This window comes from Salvelinus namaycush, unplaced genomic scaffold (assembly GCF_016432855.1).
Source record: "Salvelinus namaycush isolate Seneca unplaced genomic scaffold, SaNama_1.0 Scaffold55, whole genome shotgun sequence".
In the NCBI taxonomy this organism is placed as follows: Eukaryota; Metazoa; Chordata; class Actinopteri; order Salmoniformes; family Salmonidae; genus Salvelinus; species Salvelinus namaycush.
The window spans coordinates 252,501-276,911 of NW_024061253.1; positions in this window are offsets into that span (position 1 = coordinate 252,501).

The following is a 24,411-nucleotide window of genomic DNA, read 5'->3' on the forward strand; positions in this document are numbered from 1 at the left end:
ACACACAAACACACATTGGACACACACACATGTTGGACACACAAACCCTGGACACACACACACACATTGGACACAGACACACACTAGACACAAACACACACACACACACACACACACATTGGACACACACACAAACACACATTGGACACACACACATATTGGACACACAAACCCTGGACACACACACACACACACTGGACACAGACACAGACACACACTGGACACACACACACACTGGACACAGACACAGACACACACTGGACACAGACACAGACACACACTGGACACAGACACACACACACACTGGACACACACACACACTGGACACAGACACAGACACACACACACACATATTGGACACACACACACACTCACACATTGGACACACACACATATTGGACACAAACTGGACACACGCACACACACTGGACACACACACTGAACACACACACACTGGACACACACACACACACACTGGAAACACACACACACATTGGACACACGCACACACACATTGGACACAAACAAACACACACACACATACGACACTCACCATCACACACACACAAACACACTGGACAAACAGACACACTTGACACACACATTGGACACACACACACAAACATTGGAAACAAACACACACACACACACATATTGGACACACACACAAAGACACATTGGACACACACACATATTGGACACACACACACAGGACACAGACACAGACACACACTGGACACACACACACACACACACACACACACACACACACACACACACACACACACACACACACACACACATTGGACAAACCCACACACACACATTGGACACACACACACACACACATTGGACACACACAAACAAACACACACACATACACACACAAACATTGGACACACAAACAATCACACACAAACATAAGACATAAGCAAACACACAAACACTCTGGACACAAACACACACTGGACACACACATTGGACACACACATACATATTGGACACACACGCACACACACACGCACACACACACACACACACACACACACACTGGACACACACACACAAGCTCAAACATTGGACACACACTAACATCGGACACACAGACACACACACACATTGAACACACACAAACACACACACACACACACACACATTGGACACACACAAAGACACACTGGACAAACACACACACACACACTGGACCCACAAACACACTGGACACACAAACACTGGACACACACACACTGGACACACACACACCGGATACACACACACACACAATGGACACACACACAATGGACACACACACACACACACTGGACACACACACACACACTGGACACACACAAACACACTGGATACACACACACATTGGACACACACACACTGGACACACAATACCCTGGACACACAATACCCTGGACACATCAAACACATTGGACACACACACACATGCACACACACTGGACACACACACACACACACACACACACACACACACACACACACTCACACTGGACACACACACACGGAGACACACACACACACACACACACACACACAGGACACACACACACGCAGACACACACTGGACACTCACACACATACAGGACACACACACCTTGGACACACACACACACACACACACACACTGGACACACACTGGACACTCACACACACACTGGACACACACACCTTGGACACACACACACTGGACACACACACACACACACTGGACACACACACACACACTGGACACACACACCCTGGACACACACACACACACACACACACTGGACACATGCTGGACACACACACACACTGGACACACACACACACACTGGACACACACCAGTGGTTGCTAGGCAGTTTCTGGACCACAGGTTCTACAACAGCTTCTATCCCAGTTCTATCTGCCTGTTAAATCATCAACCTAAACTGTTTTCATCAGACTATTAGAACATGACTGAACCTTTTGGTTCCTTTTCTGATATTTTACCACTTTGCATTTTTTATGATATATTTTACTGTTTGTGTTCGTACCACAGGAGGTTGGTGGGACCTTGTAATGTCTGGAGGGGAATACGTGGAATGGTATCAAACACGTGGTTTCCATGTGTTCCATTTCATTCCCTCTGTTCCAGACATTATTATGAGCCGTCCTCCCCTCAGCAGCCTCCTCTGGTATGTACTGTCCTATATGTGAGAGAGCTCCAACAAGGAATTACAATGGATGTATTACTTTTAATACCTGCAAATGGCAAATAAACCACTTGAACTCCTTATGAATGTCTGCAGCCGACTAGACTGTTGGCGTCTGACAAGAGGTGAAAATATTACAGGAATATTCTGCAAATGTTGATGAAGACGTCACTCAATCCACCCAAAACAACATGCAGTCTTTCCACAAGACTCCCATGAAGTTATAGTGTGACGTTATGAGTTGACGTTAAAGTAACATTCTCAGAACATACTGCACTTGTTTTATACTGTTTTAGATGGATCCTCTGTTTAAACATTTAAACTCTTACAATAACACCGTTAAAATACCAATGTGATCATTTGTTGTATGTCTTTTATGTTGAATAACAAATTGTACAATTATATATGGACATACACTCCATAGTTGTACAAGTATACAAGGATATATTGTACTTTTCATAATAAAACATACTTGAAACAAGAAAAAGCCTTTTAATTGTGAAAACAGTTGCGTTATCGATTCTTCAGTGCCTCTGCTAGTCGCAGGTTGATGTTTGTCATGAATCTTGACCTGGAGGCAGAACTGTGTGATTTCCTCTAGATATGCCAGCTGCAAAGTCAAAATTGGCTGTGGAAAATAATGTTGTTTTATGGTCTTAATTTAAGGGAAGGATTAGCAGTGTGGTTGGGGTTGAGGTTAGGATTAATATCAGATTGTATTACTTTGTGCCTGTTCCAGCTAGTGACCACTTTGCTGAACTGCCTCCAGAACAAGATTCATGACAATAAATGCCAACCTGCCTCCCAGTCATCCCCTCCTTATCTTTACAAGGCTGCAGAACATACAAGCTAGTGATGTGGGGGTTCTCTCATAACCCTCAGTCCCCAGGTGGGTAGATGGCAGGTTGAATAAAGAGAAGCTAGTGATGTGGGGGTTCTCTCATAACCCTCAGTCCCCAGGTGGGTAGATGGCAGGTTGAATAAAGAGAAGCTAGTGATGTGGGGGTTCTCTCATAACCCTCAGTCCCCAGGTGGGTAGATGGCAGGTTGTATAAAGAGAAGCTAGTGATGTGGGGGTTCTCTCATAACCCTCAGTCCCCAGGTGGGTAGATGGCAGGTTGAATAAAGAGAAGCTAGTGATGTGGGGGTTCTCTCATAACCCTCAGTCCCCAGGTGGGTAGATGGCAGGTTGTATAAAGAGAAGCTAGTGATGTGGGGGTTCTCTCATAACCCTCAGGCCCCAGGTGGGTAGATGGCAGGTTGAATAAAGAGAAGCTAGTGATGTGGAGGTTCTCTCATAACCCTCAGTCCCCAGGTGGGTAGATGGCAGGTTGTATAAAGAGAAGCTAGTGATGTGGGGGTTCTCTCATAACCCTCAGGCCCCAGGTGGGTAGATGGCAGGTTGTATAAAGAGAAGCTAGTGATGTGGGGGTTCTCTCATAACCCTCAGGCCCCAGGTGGGTAGATGGCAGGTTGTATAAAGAGAAGCTAGTGATGTGGGGGTTCTCTCATAACCCTCAGTCCCCAGGTGGGTAGATGGCAGGTTGAATAAAGAGAAGCTAGTGATGTGGAGGTTCTCTCATAACCCTCAGTCCCCAGGTGGGTAGATGGCAGGTTGAATAAAGAGAAGCTAGTGATGTGGGGGTTCTCTCATAACCCTCAGTCCCCAGGTGGGTAGATGGCAGGTTGTATAAAGAGAAGCTAGTGATGTGGGGGTTCTCTCATAACCCTCAGTCCCCAGGTGGGTAGATGGCAGGTTGAATAAAGAGAAGCTCGTGATGTGGGGGTTCTCTCATAACCCTCAGTCCCCAGGTGGGTAGATGGCAGGTTGAATAAAGAGAAGCTAGTGATGTGGGGGTTCTCTCATAACCCTCAGTCCCCAGGTGGGTAGATGGCAGGTTGAATAAAGAGAAGCTAGTGATGTGGGGGTTCTCTCATAAGCCTCAGTCCCCAGGTGGGTAGATGGCAGGTTGAATAAAGAGAAGCTCGTGATGTGGGGGTTCTCTCATAACCCTCAGTCCCCAGGTGGGTAGATGGCAGGTTGAATAAAGAGAAGCTAGTGATGTGGGGGTTCTCTCATAACCCTCAGTCCCCAGGTGGGTAGATGGCAGGTTGAATAAAGAGAAGCTAGTGATGTGGGGGTTCTCTCATAAGCCTCAGTCCCCAGGTGGGTAGATGGCAGGTTGAATAAAGAGAAGCTAGTGATGTGGGGGTTCTCATAACCCTCAGTCCCCAGGTGGGTAGATGGCAGGTTGAATAAAGAGAAGCTCGGGATGTGGGGGTTCTCTCATAACCCTCAGTCCCCAGGTGGGTAGATGGCTGGTTGAATAAAGAGAAGCTCGTGATGTGGGGGTTCTCTCATAACCCTCAGTCCCCAGGTGGGTAGATGGCAGGTTGAATAAAGAGAAGCTAGTGATGTGGGGGTTCTCTCATAACCCTCAGTCCCCAGGTGGGTAGATGGCAGGTTGAATTAAGAGAAGCTAGTGATGTGGAGGTTCTCTCATAACCCTCAGTCCCCAGGTGGGTAGATGGCAGGTTGTATAAAGAGAAGCTAGTGATGTGGGGGTTCTCTCATAACCCTCAGTCCCCAGGTGGGTAGATGGCAGGTTGTATAAAGAGAAGCTAGTGATGTGGGGGTTCTCTCATAACCCTCAGTCCCCAGGTGGGTAGATGGCAGGTTGTATAAAGAGAAGCTAGTGATGTGGGGGTTCTCTCATAACCCTCAGTCCCCAGGTGGGTAGATGGCAGGTTGTATAAAGAGAAGCTAGTGATGTGGGGGTTCTCTCATAACCCTCAGTCCCCAGGTGGGTAGATGGCAGGTTGAATAAAGAGAAAACAATAGGCTATATAACAAAATCCATAAATGTATAATTATTGTGCAATTTACACTGAGTGTACAAAACATTATGAACACCTGCTCTTTCCATGACAGACTGACCAGGTGAATCCAGGTGAAAGCTATGATACCTTATTGATGTCACTTGCAGATGAAGGGGACGGGACAGGTTAAAGAAGGATTTTTAAGCCTTGAGACAATTGAGACATGGATTGTGTATATGTGTCATTCAGAGGGTGAATGGGCAAGACAAAAGATTTAAGTGCCTTTGAACGGGGTATGGTAGTAGGTGCCAGGCGCACCGGTTTGTGTCAAGAACTGCAACGCTGCTGGGTTTTTCACACTCATGGTCCACCACCCAAAGGACATCCAGCCAACTGGACACATTGGAGTGTTGGAGTCAACATGGACCAGCATCCCTGTGGAGCGCGTTCAACACCTGTAGAATCCATTCTGTTCTGAGGACAAAAGGGGGGAACTCAATGTTAGGAAGGTGTCCTTAATATCTAGTCCACTCAGTGTATAACCTGTAGACTACACTGCTCAGTTAGAGTAATATCTAGTCCACTCAGTGTATAACCTGTAGACTACACTGCTCAGTTAGAGTAATATCTAGTCCACTCAGTGTATAACCTATAGACTACACTGCTCAGTTAGAGTAATGTCTAGTCCACTCAGTGTATAACCTATAGACTACACTGCTCAGTTAGAGTAATATCTAGTCCACTCAGTGTATAACCTATAGACTACACTGCTCAGTTAGAGTAATATCTAGTCCACTCAGTGTATAACCTGTAGGCTACACTGCTCAGTTAGAGTAATATCTAGTCCACTCAGTGTATAACCTGTAGACTACACTGCTCAGTTAGAGTAATATCTAGTCCACTCAGTGTATAACCTGTAGACTACACTGCTCAGTTAGAGTAATATCTAGTCCACTCAGTGTATAACCTATAGACTACACTGCTCAGTTAGAGTAATATCTAGTCTACTCAGTGTATAACCTATAGACTACACTGCTCAGTTAGAGTAATATCTAGTCCACTCAGTGTATAACCTATAGACTACACTGCTCAGTTAGAGTAATATCTAGTCCACTCAGTGTATAACCTATAGACTACACTGCTCAGTTAGAGTAATATCTAGTCCACTCAGTGTATAACCTGTAGGCTACACTGCTCAGTTAGAGTAATATCTAGTCCACTCAGTGTATAACCTATAGACTACACTGCTCAGTTAGAGTAATATCTAGTCCACTCAGTGTATAACCTATAGACTACACTGCTCAGTTAGAGTAATATCTAGTCCACTCAGTGTATAACCTATAGACTACACTGCTCAGTTAGAGTAATATCTAGTCCACTCAGTGTATAACCTATAGACTACACTGCTCAGTTAGAGTAATATCTAGTCCACTCAGTGTATAACCTATAGACTACACTGCTCAGTTAGAGTAATATCTAGTCCACTCAGTGTATAACCTGTAGGCTACACTGCTCAGTTAGAGTAATATCTAGTCTACTCAGTGTATAACCTGTAGGCTACACTGCTCAGTTAGAGTAATATCTAGTCTACTCAGTGTATAACCTATAGGCTACACTGCTCAGTTAGAGTAATATCTAGTCTACTCAGTGTATAACCTATAGACTACACTGCTCAGTTAGAGTAATATCTAGTCCACTCAGTGTATACGCTGTAGACTACACTGCTCAGTTAGAGTAATATCTAGTCCACTCAGTGTATAACCTGTAGGCTACACTGCTCAGTTAGAGTAATATCTAGTCCACTCAGTGTCTAACCTGTAGGCTACACTGCTCAGTCAGAGCAGTTAAGGTGTATCTTTATCAGCATCATAAAAGCTGATAGTTTTTCAACCACATCAAATATACATCCAAGTCAAACTGAAATCTGATCAGAAACATGTTGTAACAGTCCTGACCTGTTTTATGTTGTTTTTATGTGTTTATGGTCAGGGCATGTGTTTTGGGTGGGCAGTCTATGTTATTTGTTTCTGTGTTGGTTTTGGGTTACCTGATATGGCTCTTAATTAGAGGCAGGTGTTTGGCGTTCCTCTAATTAAGAGTCATATTTAGGTAGGGCGTTCTCACTGTTTGTTTGTGGGTGATTGTCTCCTGTGATGTCTCTCGTGTTGTCAATGTTTATTCACATTCGGGACTGTTTGGCTGTTCGTGCGTTTTGATGTAACGTTCCTGTTCGTGAGTTTACGTTTGTCTATGTAAGTTTATGTTCAGGTTCCGTTCGTTACGTTTTGTTATTTTGTAAGTTTTGAAAGTGTTTTTGTTTTGTTTAGTCGACGTCGTATTTGTAATAAAGATGGCTTATTTCCCTGACTCCGCATTTTGGTCCGAAGATCCTTCTCTCCTCACCTCATCTGAGGATGAGGAGAGCGACAGCCATAACACATGTTGGGTCTTTTACAACAAAGATTGGCCACTAGATTATTGCCAGTTTATATTCATAACTAAAACTACACCTCATTTTAATATTCTGTCATAAAAACACATTCAAATTAATAACTAAAATAAAATAATGGTTTTCCTATCTCAAAAGGTTAAATGAAAAAATGACTATGATAAGTGCCTATAAAGTTCCAAATACAATAACGATTGACAATAACAGGGTTTGATATTAAATCATGTTTAAATCCCTTGTGACAGTCACACCCTGATCTGTTTCTCCTGTCTTTGTGTTTGTCTCCACCCCCTCCAGGTGTTGCCCATCTTCCCCATTATCCCCTGTGTATTTATACCTGTGTTCTCTGTTTGTCTCCACCCCCTCCAGGTGTCGCCCATCTTCCCCATTATCCCCTGTGTATTTATACCTGTGTTCTCTGTTTGTCTGTTGCCAGTTGGTCCAACAGCGTTTTTGTCTCAGCTCCTGCTTTTCCCCAGTCTCTCTCTTTTCTCGCCCTCCTGGTTTTGACCCTTGCCTGTCCTGACTCTGAGCCCACCTGCCTGACCACTCTGCCTGACCCTGAGCCTACCGACCTGTACCTTTGCCCCACCTCTGGATTATTGACCTCTGCCTACCCTGAGCCTGCCTGCTGTCCAGTACCGTTGCCCAACCTCTGGATTACTGACCTCTGCCTACCCTGAGCCTGCCTGCTGTCCAGTACCGTTGCCCAACCTCTGGTTTACTGACCCCTGCCTGCCTTGACTTGCCTATTGCCTGCCCCTGTTGGATTATTAAACCATTGTTAATTCGACGTTGTCTGCATCTGGGTCTTACCTTCACACCTGATAGTGACAAGGGGAATGGAAGCCTGTTGTGTGCAACAGGAAGTGGCAATGGAATGCAAATTAAATTCCTGAAACATTTCTAGTCTTTTATCTCTGGGTAACAGAGTTGACGTGTTATGCTGGAAACACTCAGTTTTCCACCACAAAACAACAAAATGCACAAACTGAGCAGATCCAGCACACAAGCTCAACTAGGACCTGGAGCATGGAGTTAGTACCTGCATGTTGGAGCTAGTACCTGCATGTTGGAGCTAGGACCTGCATGTTGGAGCTAGTACCTGCATGTTGGAGTTAGTACCTGCATGTTGGAGTTAGTACCTGCATGTTGGAGTTAGTACCTGCATGTTGGAGTTAGTACCTGCATGTTGGAGCTAGTACCTGCATGTTGGAGTTAGTACCTGCATGTTGGAGCTTGGACCTGCATGTTGGAGTTAGTACCTGCATGTTGGAGTTAGTACCTGCATGTTGGAGTTAGTACCTGCATGTTGGAGTTAGTACCTGCATGTTGGAGTTAGTACCTGCATGTTGGAGTTAGTACCTGCATGTTGGAGCTAGTACCTGCATGTTGGAGTTAGTACCTGCATGTTGGAGCTAGTACCTGCATGTTGGAGCTAGTACCTGCATGTTGGAGTTAGTACCTGCATGTTGGAGTTAGTACCTGCATGTTGGAGTTAGTACCTGCATGTTGGAGTTAGTACCTGCATGTTGGAGTTAGTACCTGCATGTTGGAGCTTGGACCTGCATGTTGGAGCTTGGACCTGCATGTTGGAGCTTGACCCTGCATGTTGGAGTTAGTACCTGCATGTTGGAGTTAGTACCTGCATGTTGGAGTTAGGACCTGCATGTTGGAGTTAGTACCTGCATGTTGGAGTTAGTACCTGCATGTTGGAGTTAGTACCTGCATGTTGGAGTTAGGACCTGCATGTCTACAAATCTTTTCGTATTTTACAACTCTTCCATTCACCTGTGTGAACTTCAATTTCATCGCATGCTAGCCTTTTACTGGCTGCTTCATGCTAACCTTTTACTGGCTGCTTCATGCTAGCCTTTTACTGGCTGCTTCATGCTAGCCTTTTACTGGCTGCTTCATGCTCGCCTTTTACTGGCTGCTTCATGCTCGCCTTTTACTGGCTGCTTCATGCTAGCCTTTTACTGGCTGCTTCATGCTAGCCTTTTACTGGCTGCTTCATGCTAGCCTTTTACTGGCTGCTTCATGCTAGCCTTTTACTGGCTGCTTCATGCTAGCCTTTTACTGGCTGCTTTATGCTAGCCTTTTACTGGCTGCTTCATGCTAGCCTTTTACTGGCTGCTTCATGCTAGCCTTTTACTGGCTGCTTCATGCTAGCCTTTTACTGGCTGCTTCATGCTAGCCTTTTACTGGCTGCTTCATGCTAGCCTTTTACTGGCTGCTTCATGCTAGCCTTTTACTGGCTGCTTCATGCTAGCCTTTTACTGGCTGCTTCACGCTAGCCTTTTACTGGCTGCGGAGACCCTTTTCTGTTTGTATTGTGTTGTGCAGCAGGGTTTTTATGTCTTTACATGCTCTGTTTTTGAGAGCTCTGACCCTGTACATAACAGGCAATTCTCTTTTCCGGAACATTCTTTAGTGCTTTAAATGTTCCCAAACACTGATGCTCTCTCACAGCTGCTCATCTGCTCATCTTCCACACCGCTGAGATGAGTATGACGTTTCTTTACATCTTCTGTAAGGGGAATGATGTCATCGTTGTTCCACTGAGCTGGTTTAAGAGTATTACGTGGTCCAGCTTGGTATAGAGTACAGTATATACATATGAGATGAGTAATGTAGGGTATGGTAACAATATAGCTGGTTTAACAGTATATACATATGAGATGAGTAATGTAGGGTTACATTATAGCTGGTTTCAGAGTATATACATATGAGATGAGTAATGTAGGGTAACATTATAGCTGGTTTAACAGTATATGCATATGAGATGAGTAATGTAGGGTATGGTAACATTATAGCTGGTTTAACAGTATATACATATGAGATGAGTAATGTAGGGTAGGGTAACATTATAGCTGGTTTAACAGTATATACATATGAGATGAGTAATGTAGGGTAACATTATAGCTGGTTTAACAGTATATACATATGAGATGAGTAATGTAGGGTAACATTATAGCTGGTTTAACAGTATATACATATGAGATGAGTAATGTAGGGTAACATTATAGCTGGTTTAACAGTATATACATATGAGATGAGTAATGTAGGGTAACATTATAGCTGGTTTAACAGTATATACATATGAGATGAGTAATGTAGGGTACCATTATAGCTGGTTTCAGAGTATATACATATGAGATGAGTAATGTAGGGTAACATTATAGCTGGTTTAACAGTATATACATATGAGATGAGTAATGTAGGGTAACATTATAGCTGGTTTAACAGTATATACATATGAGATGAGTAATGTAGGGTACCATTATAGCTGGTTTAACAGTATATACATATGAGATGAGTAATGTAGGGTAACATTATAGCTGGTTTAACAGTATATACATATGAGATGAGTAATGTAGGGTAACATTATAGCTGGTTTAACAGTATATACATATGAGATGAGTAATGTAGGGTAACATTATAGCTGGTTTAACAGTATATACATATGAGATGAGTAATGTAGGGTAACATTATAGCTGGTTTAACAGTATATACATATGAGATGAGTAATGTAGGGTAACATTATAGCTGGTTTAACAGTATATACATATGAGATGAGTAATGTAGGGTAACATTATAGCTGGTTTAACAGTATATACATATGAGATGAGTAATGTAGGGTAACATTATAGCTGGTTTAACAGTATATACATATGAGATGAGTAATGTAGGGTAACATTATAGCTGGTTTAACAGTATATACATATGAGATGAGTAATGTAGGGTAACATTATAGCTGGTTTAACAGTATATACATATGAGATGAGTAATGTAGGGTAACATTATAGCTGGTTTAACAGTATATACATATGAGATGAGTAATGTAGGGTAACATTATAGCTGGTTTCAGAGTATATACATATGAGATGAGTAATGTAGGGTAACATTATAGCTGGTTTCAGAGTATTACACCTCTTCATACACACGTGTTCCAGATCGTCTCCAGTTAACTCAGTGTTCTGCTTCTTCTCTGTGTCTTTCAACTCTTTCATCAGGCTTTCACCCACTAGTCCTCCTACAGCTGTTTTAAGGGAATATCCTATTTTCCATTCCAGGGAAGGTGTTTTGTATTCACTTGTATCACTTAAGTACTGGGAAAACATCTACTTAGGCTTATTAAACAGGGACATGTCCGTTTGTAGGCCTCTGTGAGACAGGCAATTAGTGGTGTTTCCTACATCCACAGTCCCTGAGTTGCAGATACAAACAGGGAGAGTTATTGTGGGTTTTAATCCTGTCAACACATCTCCTTTATCATTTAGGGCTTTACACTACCAGTCAGATACTCTCCCCATTGTACTTTTAGAGGTCTTAAGCATTTAATCAGCTGGGAATTGTTACCTGGTTGTACGCTAGGAACCTTCTCCTACCTTGGCCATTTAGTCTCAATGTGCCCAACCTTCTTAAATACTTTACCTGCATCTGAACTATTACCTGTTGTCTTATTGGATAATCCACCTTCCCATGCTGCTTCCTTCCCCCTAGTGACCAACATCAGAATAGTATTATTGTTGTTAATCCACCTTCCCATGTTGCTTCCTTCCCCCTAGTGACCAACATCAGAATAGTATTATTGTTGTTAATCCACCTTCCCATGCTGCTTCCTTCCCCCTAGTGACCAACATCAGAATAGTATTATTGTTGTTAATCCACCTTCCCATGCTGCTTCCTTCCCCCTAGTGACCAACATCAGAATAGTATTATTGTTGTTAATCCACCTTCCCATGCTGCTTCCTTCCCCCTAGTGACCAACATCAGAATAGTATTATTGTTGTTAATCCACCTTCCCATGCTGCTTCCTTCCCCCTAGTGACCAACATCAGAATAGTATTATTGTTGTTAATCCACCTTCCCATGCTGCTTCCTTCCCCCTAGTGACCAACATCAGAATAGTATTATTGCTGTTAATCCACCTTCCCATGCTGCTTCCTTCCCCCTAGTGACCAACATCAGAATAGTATTATTGTTGTTAATCCACCTTCCCATGCTGCTTCCTTCCCCCTAGTGACCAACATCAGAATAGTATTATTGTTGTTAATCCACCTTCCCATGCTGCTTCCTTCCCCCTAGTGACCAACATCAGAATAGTATTATTGTTGTTAATCCACCTTCCCATGCTGCTTCCTTCCCCCTAGTGACCAACATCAGAATAGTATTATTGTTGTTAATCCACCTTCCCATGCTGCTTCCTTCCCCCTAGTGACCAACATCAGAATAGTATTATTGTTGTTAATCCACCTTCCCATGTTGCTTCCTTCCCCCTAGTGACCAACATCAGAATAGTATTATTGTTGTTAATCCACCTTCCCATGCTGCTTCCTTCCCCCTAGTGACCAACATCAGAATAGTATTATTGTTGTTAATCCACCTTCCCATGCTGCTTCCTCCCCCCTAGTGACCAACATCAGAATAGTATTATTGTTGTTAATCCACCTTCCCATGCTGCTTCCTTCCCCCTAGTGACCAACATCAGAATAGTATTATTGTTGTTAATCCACCTTCCCATGCTGCTTCCTTCCCCCTAGTGACCAACATCAGAATAGTATTATTGTTGTTAATCCACCTTCCCATGCTGCTTCCTCCCCCCTAGTGACCAACATCAGAATAGTATTATTGTTGTTAATCCACCTTCCCATGCTGCTTCCTTCCCCCTAGTGACCAACATCAGAATAGTATTATTGTTGTTAATCCACCTTCCCATGCTGCTTCCTTCCCCCTAGTGACCAACATCAGAATAGTATTATTGTTGTTAATCCACCTTCCCATGCTGCTTCCTTCCCCCTAGTGACCAACATCAGAATAGTATTATTGTTGTTAATCCACCTTCCCATGCTGCTTCCTTCCCCCTAGTGACCAACATCAGAATAGTATTATTGTTGTTAATCCACCTTCCCATGCTGCTTCCTTCCCCCTAGTGACCAACATCAGAATAGTATTATTGTTGTTAATCCACCTTCCCATGCTGCTTCCTTCCCCCTAGTGACCAACATCAGAATAGTATTATTGTTGTTAATCCACCTTCCCATGCTGCTTCCTTCCCCCTAGTGACCAACATCAGAATAGTATTATTGTTGTTAATCCACCTTCCCATGCTGCTTCCTTCCCCTAGTGACCAACATCAGAATAGTATTATTGTTGTTAATCCACCTTCCCATGCTGCTTCCTTCCCCCTAGTGACCAACATCAGAATAGTATTATTGTTGTTAATCCACCTTCCCATGCTGCTTCCTTCCCCCTAGTGACCAACATCAGAATAGTATTATTGTTGTTAATCCACCTTCCCATGCTGCTTCCTTCCCCCTAGTGACCAACATCAGAATAGTATTATTGTTGTTAATCCACCTTCCCATGCTGCTTCCTTCCCCCTAGTGACCAACATCAGAATAGTATTATTGTTGTTAATCCACCTTCCCATGCTGCTTCCTTCCCCCTAGTGACCAACATCAGAATAGTATTATTGCTGTTAATCCACCTTCCCATGCTGCTTCCTTCCCCCTAGTGACCAACATCAGAATAGTATTATTGTTGTTAATCCACCTTCCCATGCTGCTTCCTTCCCCCTAGTGACCAACATCAGAATAGTATTATTGTTGTTAATCCACCTTCCCATGCTGCTTCCTTCCCCCTAGTGACCAACATCAGAATAGTATTATTGTTGTTAATCCACCTTCCCATGCTGCTTCCTTCCCCCTAGTGACCAACATCAGAATAGTATTATTGTTGTTAATCCACCTTCCCATGCTGCTTCCTTCCCCCTAGTGACCAACATCAGAATAGTATTATTGTTGTTAATCCACCTTCCCATGTTGCTTCCTTCCCCCTAGTGACCAACATCAGAATAGTATTATTGTTGTTAATCCACCTTCCCATGCTGCTTCCTTCCCCCTAGTGACCAACATCAGAATAGTATTATTGTTGTTAATCCACCTTCCCATGCTGCTTCCTCCCCCCTAGTGACCAACATCAGAATAGTATTATTGTTGTTAATCCACCTTCCCATGCTGCTTCCTTCCCCCTAGTGACCAACATCAGAATAGTATTATTGTTGTTAATCCACCTTCCCATGCTGCTTCCTTCCCCCTAGTGACCAACATCAGAATAGTATTATTGTTGTTAATCCACCTTCCCATGCTGCTTCCTCCCCCCTAGTGACCAACATCAGAATAGTATTATTGTTGTTAATCCACCTTCCCATGCTGCTTCCTTCCCCCTAGTGACCAACATCAGAATAGTATTATTGTTGTTAATCCACCTTCCCATGCTGCTTCCTTCCCCCTAGTGACCAACATCAGAATAGTATTATTGTTGTTAATCCACCTTCCCATGCTGCTTCCTTCCCCCTAGTGACCAACATCAGAATAGTATTATTGTTGTTAATCCACCTTCCCATGCTGCTTCCTTCCCCCTAGTGACCAACATCAGAATAGTATTATTGTTGTTAATCCACCTTCCCATGCTGCTTCCTTCCCCCTAGTGACCAACATCAGAATAGTATTATTGTTGTTAATCCACCTTCCCATGCTGCTTCCTTCCCCCTAGTGACCAACATCAGAATAGTATTATTGTTGTTAATCCACCTTCCCATGCTGCTTCCTTCCCCCTAGTGACCAACATCAGAATAGTATTATTGTTGTTAATCCACCTTCCCATGCTGCTTCCTTCCCCTAGTGACCAACATCAGAATAGTATTATTGTTGTTAATCCACCTTCCCATGCTGCTTCCTTCCCCCTAGTGACCAACATCAGAATAGTATTATTGTTGTTAATCCACCTTCCCATGCTGCTTCCTTCCTCCTAGTGACCAACATCAGAATAGTATTATTGTTGTTAATCCACCTTCCCATGCTGCTTCCTTCCCCCTAGTGACCAACATCAGAATAGTATTATTGTTGTTAATCCACCTTCCCATGCTGCTTCCTTCCCCCTAGTGACCAACATCAGAATAGTATTATTGTTGTTAATCCACCTTCCCATGCTGCTTCCTTCCCCCTAGTGACCAACATCAGAATAGTATTATTGTTGTTAATCCACCTTCCCATGCTGCTTCCTTCCCCCTAGTGACCAACATCAGAATAGTATTATTGTTGTTAATCCACCTTCCCATGCTGCTTCCTTCCCCCTAGTGACCAACATCAGAATAGTATTATTGTTGTTAATCCACCTTCCCATGCTGCTTCCTTCCCCCTAGTGACCAACATCAGAATAGTATTATTGTTGATAATCCACCTTCCCATGCTGCTTCCTTCCCCCTAGTGACCAACATCAGAATAGTATTATTGTTGTTAATCCACCTTCCCATGTTGCTTCCTTCCCCCTAGTGACCAACATCAGAATAGTATTATTGTTGTTAATCCACCTTCCCATGCTGCTTCCTTCCCCCTAGTGACCAACATCAGAATAGTATTATTGTTGTTAATCCACCTTCCCATGCTGCTTCCTTCCCCCTAGTGACCAACATCAGAATAGTATTATTGTTGTTAATCCACCTTCCCATGCTGCTTCCTTCCCCCTAGTGACCAACATCAGAATAGTATTATTGTTGTTAATCCACCTTCCCATGCTGCTTCCTTCCCCCTAGTGACCAACATCAGAATAGTATTATTGTTGTTAATCCACCTTCCCATGCTGCTTCCTTCCCCCTAGTGACCAACATCAGAATAGTATTATTGTTGTTAATCCACCTTCCCATGCTGCTTCCTTCCCCCTAGTGACCAACATCAGAATAGTATTATTGTTGTTAATCCACCTTCCCATGCTGCTTCCTTCCCCCTAGTGACCAACATCAGAATAGTATTATTGTTGTTAATCCACCTTCCCATGCTGCTTCCTTCCCCCTAGTGACCAACATCAGAATAGTATTATTGTTGTTAATCCACCTTCCCATGCTGCTTCCTTCCCCCTAGTGACCAACATCAGAATAGTATTATTGTTGTTAATCCACCTTCCCATGCTGCTTCCTTCCCCCTAGTTGTTTCTTTGTCGAACTGTTTGTCGAACTCATTGCTGTTTCTTCATCTTCCTCGTCCAGACACAAGTATTCCTCTTCCCCTGTTGTAACCTCTTCCTCTTCCAGACACAACGTTTCCTCTTCCCCTGTTGTAACCTCTTCCTCTTCCAGACACAAAGTTTCCTCTTCCCCTGTTGTAACCTCTTCCTCTTCCAGACACAAAGTTTCCTCTTCCCCTGTTGTAACCTCTTCCTCTTCTAGACACAAAGTTTCCTCTTCCCCTGTTGTAACCTCTTCCTCTTCCAGACACAAAGTTTCCTCTGCCCCTGTTGTAACCTCTTCCTCTTCCAGACACAAAGTTTCCTCTTCCCCTGTTGTAACCTCTTCCTCTTCTAGACACAAAGTTTCCTCTTCCCCTGTTGTAACCTCTTCCTCTTCTAGACACAAAGTTTCCTCTTCCCCTGTTGTAACCTCTTCCTCTTCCAGACACAAAGTTTCCTCTTCCCCTGTTGTAACCTCTTCCTCTTCCAGACACAAAGTTTCCTCTTCCCCTGTTGTAACCTCTTCCTCTTCCAGACACAAAGTTACCTCTTCCCCTGTTGTAACCTCTTCCTCTTCTAGACACAAAGTTTCCTCTTCCCCTGTTGTAACCTCTTCCTCTTCCAGACACAAAGTTTCCTCTTCCCCTGTTGTAACCTCTTCCTCTTCCAGACACAAAGTTTCCTCTTCCCCTGTTGTAACCTCTTCCTCTTCCAGACACAAAGTTACCTCTTCCCCTGTTGTAACCTCTTCCTCTTCCAGACACAAAGTTTCCTCTTCCCCTGTTGTAAACTCTTCCTCTTCCAGACACAAAGTTTCCTCTTCCCCTGTTGTAACCTCTTCCTCTTCCAGACACAAGGTTTCCTCTTCCCCTGTTGTAACCTCCTCTTCCTCTTCCAGATACAAAGTTTCCTCTTCCCCTGTTGTAACCTCTTCCTCTTCCAGACACAAGGTTTCCTCTTCCCCTGTTGTAACCTCTTCCTCTTCCAGACACAAAGTTTCCTCTTCCCCTGTTGTAACCTCTTCCTCTTCCAGACACAAAGTTTCCTCTTCCCCTGTTGTAACCTCTTCCTCTTCCAGACACAAAGTTTCCTCTGCCCCTGTTGTAACCTCTTCCTCTTCCAGACACAAAGTTTCCTCTTCCCCTGTTGTAACCTCTTCCTCTTCCAGACACAAAGTTTCCTCTGCCCCTGATGTAACCTCTTCCTCTTCCAGACACAAAGTTTCCTCTTCCCCTGTTGTAACCTCTTCCTCTTCTAGACACAAAGTTTCCTCTTCCCCTGTTGTAAACTCTTCCTCTTCCAGACACAAAGTTTCCTCTTCCCCTGTTGTAACCTCTTCCTCTTCCAGACACAAGGTTTCCTCTTCCCCTGTTGTAACCTCCTCTTCCTCTTCCAGACACAAAGTTTCCTCTTCCCCTGTTGTAACCTCTTCCTCTTCCAGACACAAGGTTTCCTCTTCCCCTGTTGTAACCTCTTCCTCTTCCAGACACAAAGTTTCCTCTTCCCCTGTTGTAACCTCTTCCTCTTCCAGACACAAAGTTTCCTCTTCCCCTGTTGTAACCTCTTCCTCTTCCAGACACAAAGTTTCCTCTGCCCCTGTTGTAACCTCTTCCTCTTCCAGACACAAAGTTTCCTCTGCCCCTGTTGTAACCTCTTCCTCTTCCAGACACAAAGTTTCCTCTTCCCCTGTTGTAAACTCTTCCTCTTCCAGACACAAAGTTTCCTCTTCCCCTGTTGTAACCTCTTCCTCTTCCAGACACAAAGTTTCCTCTTCCCCTGTTGTAACCTCCTCTTCCTCTTCCAGACACAAGGTTTCCTCTTCCCCTGTTGTAACCTCTTCCTCTTCCAGACACAAGGTTTCCTCTTCCCCTGTTGTAACCTCTTCCCTCTTCCAGACACAAAGTTTCCTCTTCCCCTGTTGTAACCTCTTCCTCTTCCAGACACAAAGTTTCCTCTTCCCCTGTTGTAACCTCTTCCCCTTCCAGACACAAAGTTTCCTCTTCCCCTGTTGTAACCTCTTCCTCTTCCAGACACAAAGTTTCCTCTTCCCCTGTTGTAACCTCTTCCTCTTCCAGACACAAAGTTTCCTCTTCCCCTGTTGTAACCTCTTCCTCTTCCAGACACAAAGTTTCCTCTTCCCCTGTTGTAACCTCTTCCTCTTCCATTCCCCCACACTGCAAACTCACATGCCCCATCTGCCCACAGGTCCAGCATTGAGTGTTGTTCCATTCACAAAGGGCTCTGGCGGGCCCACGTCCTCTCCCAGTATATGGTTATGGGTCACCATAATGTTGAGTGGTGAAAAGCACATACCCTTCAGGCACCAGGTTCACAGGTGTGACAGATATGACTGTGGGGGAGCTGCAAGCTGTGGTTGTGGTGAGCCTGTAGAAACAACTTGAGCAGATGTCTGGATCCTCCAGTCTGTTCTTGTAGAGTGAGTTGGGGTGGTGAGGGGAAACTCCCTCCAGGAACTGTGCATCCTTTTTCTTCCAGCACCATCATCCCCATCACAGTTTCTGATACACTCGTCATCTCCTTCTTTTTGTCAATTTTTTTGTCTGAATTATCTCCTTGACTAAATCCAACCTAGTCTTGTTGAATGAACCAGCTTTTGGATATCTACTTTCTCCTGCCATCTCTGTCCAGACATGCCATTTCTTAAAAGTGTCTGTAAATTCCACAGCAGGAAACTTATTTAGCATATATTCAACAGGTGTGACAGGCTTCATTGCTCCCATCTCCTCATCCTGGTTTGACTGTGCCCTGATGCTCCGGCTTTTTATTTAGATAGTCTGCGTGTAATGTGTTTTTCTAGCCTCTATAGGGTTATCCTAAAGTGGGTGTAATATGTAGGAATATACCTACATAAATTCTCCTTTATGTTATTTTAGTGTGTGTTCAATACTGTAATCCTAATTCTACTTACTTGATCCAGGCTATAGTAAATGGTTCTACTTATACTCAAATATATTTCACACACGGGCCTCACAGAGACAACCGCATGGTAAACTTCAATTCCTAATGTTTTATCTTAAGGGTGTAGAGTAATAGTTATATGTTATACACCAGTGCCCCCTGGTGGTGATCAAATCAAATCAAATCAAATTTTATTTGTCACATACACATGGTTAGCAGATGTTAATGTGAGTGTAGCGAAATGCTTGTGCTTCTAGTTCCGACAATGCAGTAATAACCAACAAGTAATCTAACCTAACAATTCCACAACTACTACCTTATACACACAAGTGTAAAGGGATAAAGAATATGTACATAAAGATATATGAATGAGTGATGGTACAGAACGGCATAGGCAAGATGCAGTAGATGGTATAGAGTACAGTATATACATATGAGATGAGTAATGTAGGGTATGTAAACATAAAGTGGCATAGTTTAAAGTGGCTAGTGATACATGTATTACATAAAGATGGCAAGATGCAGTAGATGCTATAGAGTACAGTATATACATATGAGATGATTAATGTAGGGTATGTAAACATTATATTAAGTGGCATTGTTTAAAGTGGCTAGTGGTACATTTTTACATAATTTCCATCAATTCCCATTATTAAAGTGGCTGGAGTTGAGTCATTATGTTGGCAGCGGCCGCTAAATGTTAGTGGTGGCTGTTTAACAGTCTGATGGCCTTGAGATAGAAGCTGTTTTTCAGACTCTCGGTCCCTGCTTTGATGCACCTGTACTGACCTCGCCTTCTGGATGATAGCGGGGTGAACAGGCAGTGGCTTGGGTGGTTGTTGTCCTTGATGATCTTTATGGCCTTCCTGTGACATCGGGTGGTGTAGGTGTCCTGGAGGGCAGGTAGTTTGCCCCCGGTGATGCGTTGTGCAGACCTCACTACCCTCTGGAGAGCCTTACGGTTGTGGGCGGAGCAGTTGCCGTACCAGGCGGTGATACAGCCCGACAGGATGCTCTCGATTGTGCATCTGTAGAAGTTTGTGAGTGCTTTTGGTGAAAAGCTGAATTTCTTCAGCCTCCTGAGGTTGAAGAGGCGCTGCTGCGCCTTCTTCACAACGCTGTCTGTGTGGGTGGACCAATTCAGTTTGTCCGTGATGTGTACACCACGGAACTTAAAACTTTCCACCTTCTCCACTACTGTCCCGTCGATGTGGATAGGGGGGTGCTCCCTCTGCTGTTTCCTGAAGTCCACAATCATCTCCTTTGTTTTGTTGACGTTGAGTGTGAGGTTATTTTCCTGACATCACACTCTGAGGGCCCTCACCTCCTCCCTGTAGGCCGTCTCGTCGTTGTTGGTAATCAAGCCTACCACTGTAGTGTCATCCGCAAACTTGATGATTGAGTTGGAGGCGTGCATGGCCACGCAGTCGTGGGTGAACAGGGAGTACAGGAGAGGGCTCAGAACGCACCCTTGTGGGGCCCCAGTGTTGAGGATCAGCGGGGTGGAGATGTTGTTACCTACCCTCACCACCTGGGGGCGGCCCGTCAGGAAGTCCAGGACCCAGTTGCACAGGGCGGGGTCGAGACCCAGGGTCTCGAGCTTGATGACGAGTTTGGAGGGTACTATGGTGTTAAATGCTGAGCTGTAGTCGATGAACAGCATTCTCACATAGGTATTCCTCTTGTCCAGATGGGTTAGGGCAGTGTGCAGTGTGGTTGCGATTGCGTCGTCTGTGGACCTATTGGGTCGGTAAGCAAATTGGAGTGGGTCTAGGGTGTCCGGTAGGGTGGAGGTGATATGGTCCTTGACTAGTCTCTCAAAGCACTTCATGATGACGGAAGTGAGTGCAACGGGGCGGTAGTCGTTTAGCTCAGTTACCTTAGCTTTCTTGGGAACAGGAACAATGGTGGCCCTCTTGAAGCATGTGGGAACAGCAGACTGGGATAAGGATTGATTGAATATGTCCGTAAACACACCAGCCAGCTGGTCTGCGCATGCTCTGAGGACGCGGCTGGGAATGCCGTCTGGGCCTGCAGCCTTGCGAGGGTTAACACGTTTAAATGTTTTACTCACCTCGGCTGCAGTGAAGGAGAGCCCGCAGGTTTTGGTAGCGGGCCGTGTCAGTGGCACTGTATTGTCCTCAAAGCGAGCAAAAAAGTTATTTAGCCTGTCTGGGAGCAAGACATCCTGGTCCGCGACGGGGCTGGATTTCTTTTTGTAATCCGTGATTGACTGTAGACCCTGCCACATACCTCTTGTGTCTGAGCTGTTGAATTGCGACTCTATTTTGTCTCTGTACTGGGACTTAGCTTGTTTGATTGCCTTGCGGAGAGAAAAGCTACACTGTTTGTATTCGGTCATGTTTCCGGTCACCTTGCCCTGGTTAAAAGCAGTGGTTCGCGCTTTCAGTTTCACGCGAATGCTGCCGTCAATCCACGGTTTCTGGTTTGGGAATGTTTTAATCGTTGCTGTGCGTATGACATCGTCAATGCACTTTCTAATGAACTTGCTCACCGAATCAGCATATTCGTCAATGTTGTTGTTGGACGCAATGCGGAACATATTCCAATCCGCGTGATCGAAGCAGTCTTGAAGCGTGGAATCAGATTGGTCGGACCAGCGTTGAACAGACCTGAGCAAGTAAGCTTGTTGTTTTAGTTTCTGTTTGTTGGCTGGAAGCAACAAAATGGAGTCGTGGTCAGCTTTTCCGAAAGGGGGGCGGGGGAGGGCCTTATATGCGTTGCGGAAGTTAGTATAACAATGATCCAAGGTTTTACCAGCCCTGGTAGCACAATCGATATGCTGATAGAATTTAGGGAGTTTTGTTTTCAGATTCGCCTTGTTAAAATCCCCAGCTACGATGAATGCAGCCTCAGGGTGTGTGGTTTCCAGTTTACAAAGGGTCATATAAAGTTCGTTCAGGGCCATCGATGTGTCTGCTTGGGGGGGAATATATACGGCTGTGATTATAATCGAAGAGAATTCCCTTGGTAGATAATGCGGTCGACATTTGATTGTGAGGAATTCTAGATCAGGTGAACAGAATGACTTGAGTTCCTGTATGTTGTTATGATCACACCACGTCTCGTTAATCATAAGGCATACACTCCCGCCCCTCTTCTTTCCAGAAAGATGTTTGTTTCTGTCGGCGCGATGCATGAAGAAACCAGCTGGCTGCACCAACTCCATTAGCGTCTCTTGAGTTAGCCATGTTTCCGTGAAGCAGAGAACGTTACAATCCCTGATGTCTCTCTGGAATGTTACCCGTGCTCGGATTTCATCAACCTTATTGTCAAGAGACTGGACATTGGCGAGTAGTATGCTAGGGAGTGGAGCGCGATGTGCCCGTCTCCGAAGCCTGACCAGGAGACCGCTACGTTTTCCCCTTTTACGGCGTCGCATAGTGTCGCCGGCTGGGATCAGATCCGTTGTATTGGGTGGAAGGCAAAACACTGGATCCGTTTCAGGAAAGTCATATTCCTGGTTGGAACGATGGTGAGTTGACGTTGCTCTTATATTCAGTAGTTCCTCCCGACTGTATGTAATGAAACCTAAGATTACCTGGGGTACCAATGTAAGGAATAACACATAAAAAAACAAAATACTGCATATTTTCCAAGGAACGCGAAGCGAGGCTGCCATCTCTTTCGGCGCCGGAAGTTCAAAGCAGGACTGATTCTAGTGTTAAAAGTCAGGCAGCAGGACTGATTCTAGTGTTAAAAGTCAGGCAGCAGGACTGATTCTAGTGTTAAAAGTCAGGGAGCAGGACTGATTCTAGTGTTAAAAGTCAGGGAGCAGGACTGATTCTAGTGTTAAAAGTCAGGGAGCAGGACTGATTCTAGTGTTAAAAGTCAGGGAGCAGGACTGATTCTGGTGTTAAAAGTCAGGGAGCAGGACTGATTCTAGTTCTAATGGCAGTCTAGCTCTTCCTCCTCCTCAGACGAGGAGAGGCGAGAAGGATCGGAGGACCAATGTGCAGCGTGGTAAGTTTCCATGATTTAATAACACGAAACTATACACAATACAAATAACAAACAAACTAACCGTCACAGTCCCGTGTGGCTCAAACACTGACACAGGAAACAACCACCCACAAATCCCCAACACAAAACAAGCCACCTATATATGATTCTCAACCAGGGACAACGATTGACAGCTGCCTCTGATTGAGAACCATATTAGGCTGAACACAGAAACAGACAAACTAGACACACAACATAGAATGCCCACCCAGCTCACGTCCTGACCAACACTAAAACAAGCACAACACATAAGAACTCTGGTCAGGACGTGACACTAGTGTTAAAAGTCAGGGAGCAGGACTGATTCTAGTGTTAAAAGTCAGGGAACAGGACTGATTCTAGTGTTAAAAGTCAGGGAGCAGGACTGATTCTAGTGTTAAAAGTCAGGGAGCAGGACTGATTCTAGTGTTAAAAGTCAGGGAGCAGGACTGATTCTAGTGGTAAAAGTCAGGGAGCAGGACTGATTCTAGGGTTAAAAGTCAGGGAGCAGGTCTGATTCTAGTGTTAAAAGTCAGGGGGCAGGACTGATTCTGGGGTTAAAAGTCAGGGAGCAGGACTGATTCTGGGGTTAAAAGTCAGGGAGCAGAACTGATTCTAATGTTAAAAGTCAGGGAGCAGGTCTGATTCTAGTGTTAAAAGTCAGGGAGCAGGACTGATTCTAATGTTAAAAGTCAGGGAGCAGGACTGATTCTAGTGTTAAAAGTCAGGGAGCAGGACTGATTCTGGTGTTAAGTCAGGCAGCAGGACTGATTCTAGTGTTAAAAGTCAGGGAGCAGGACTGATTCTAGTGTTAAAAGTCAGGGAGCAGGACTGATTCTAATGTTAAAAGTCAGGGAGCAGGTCTGATTCTAGTGTTAAAAGTCAGGGAGCAGGACTGATTCTGGTGTTAAAAGTCAGGGAGCAGGGCTGATTCTAGTGTTAAAAGTCAGGGAGCAGGACTGATTCTAGGGTTAAAAGTCAGGGAGCAGGTCTGATTCTAGTGTTAA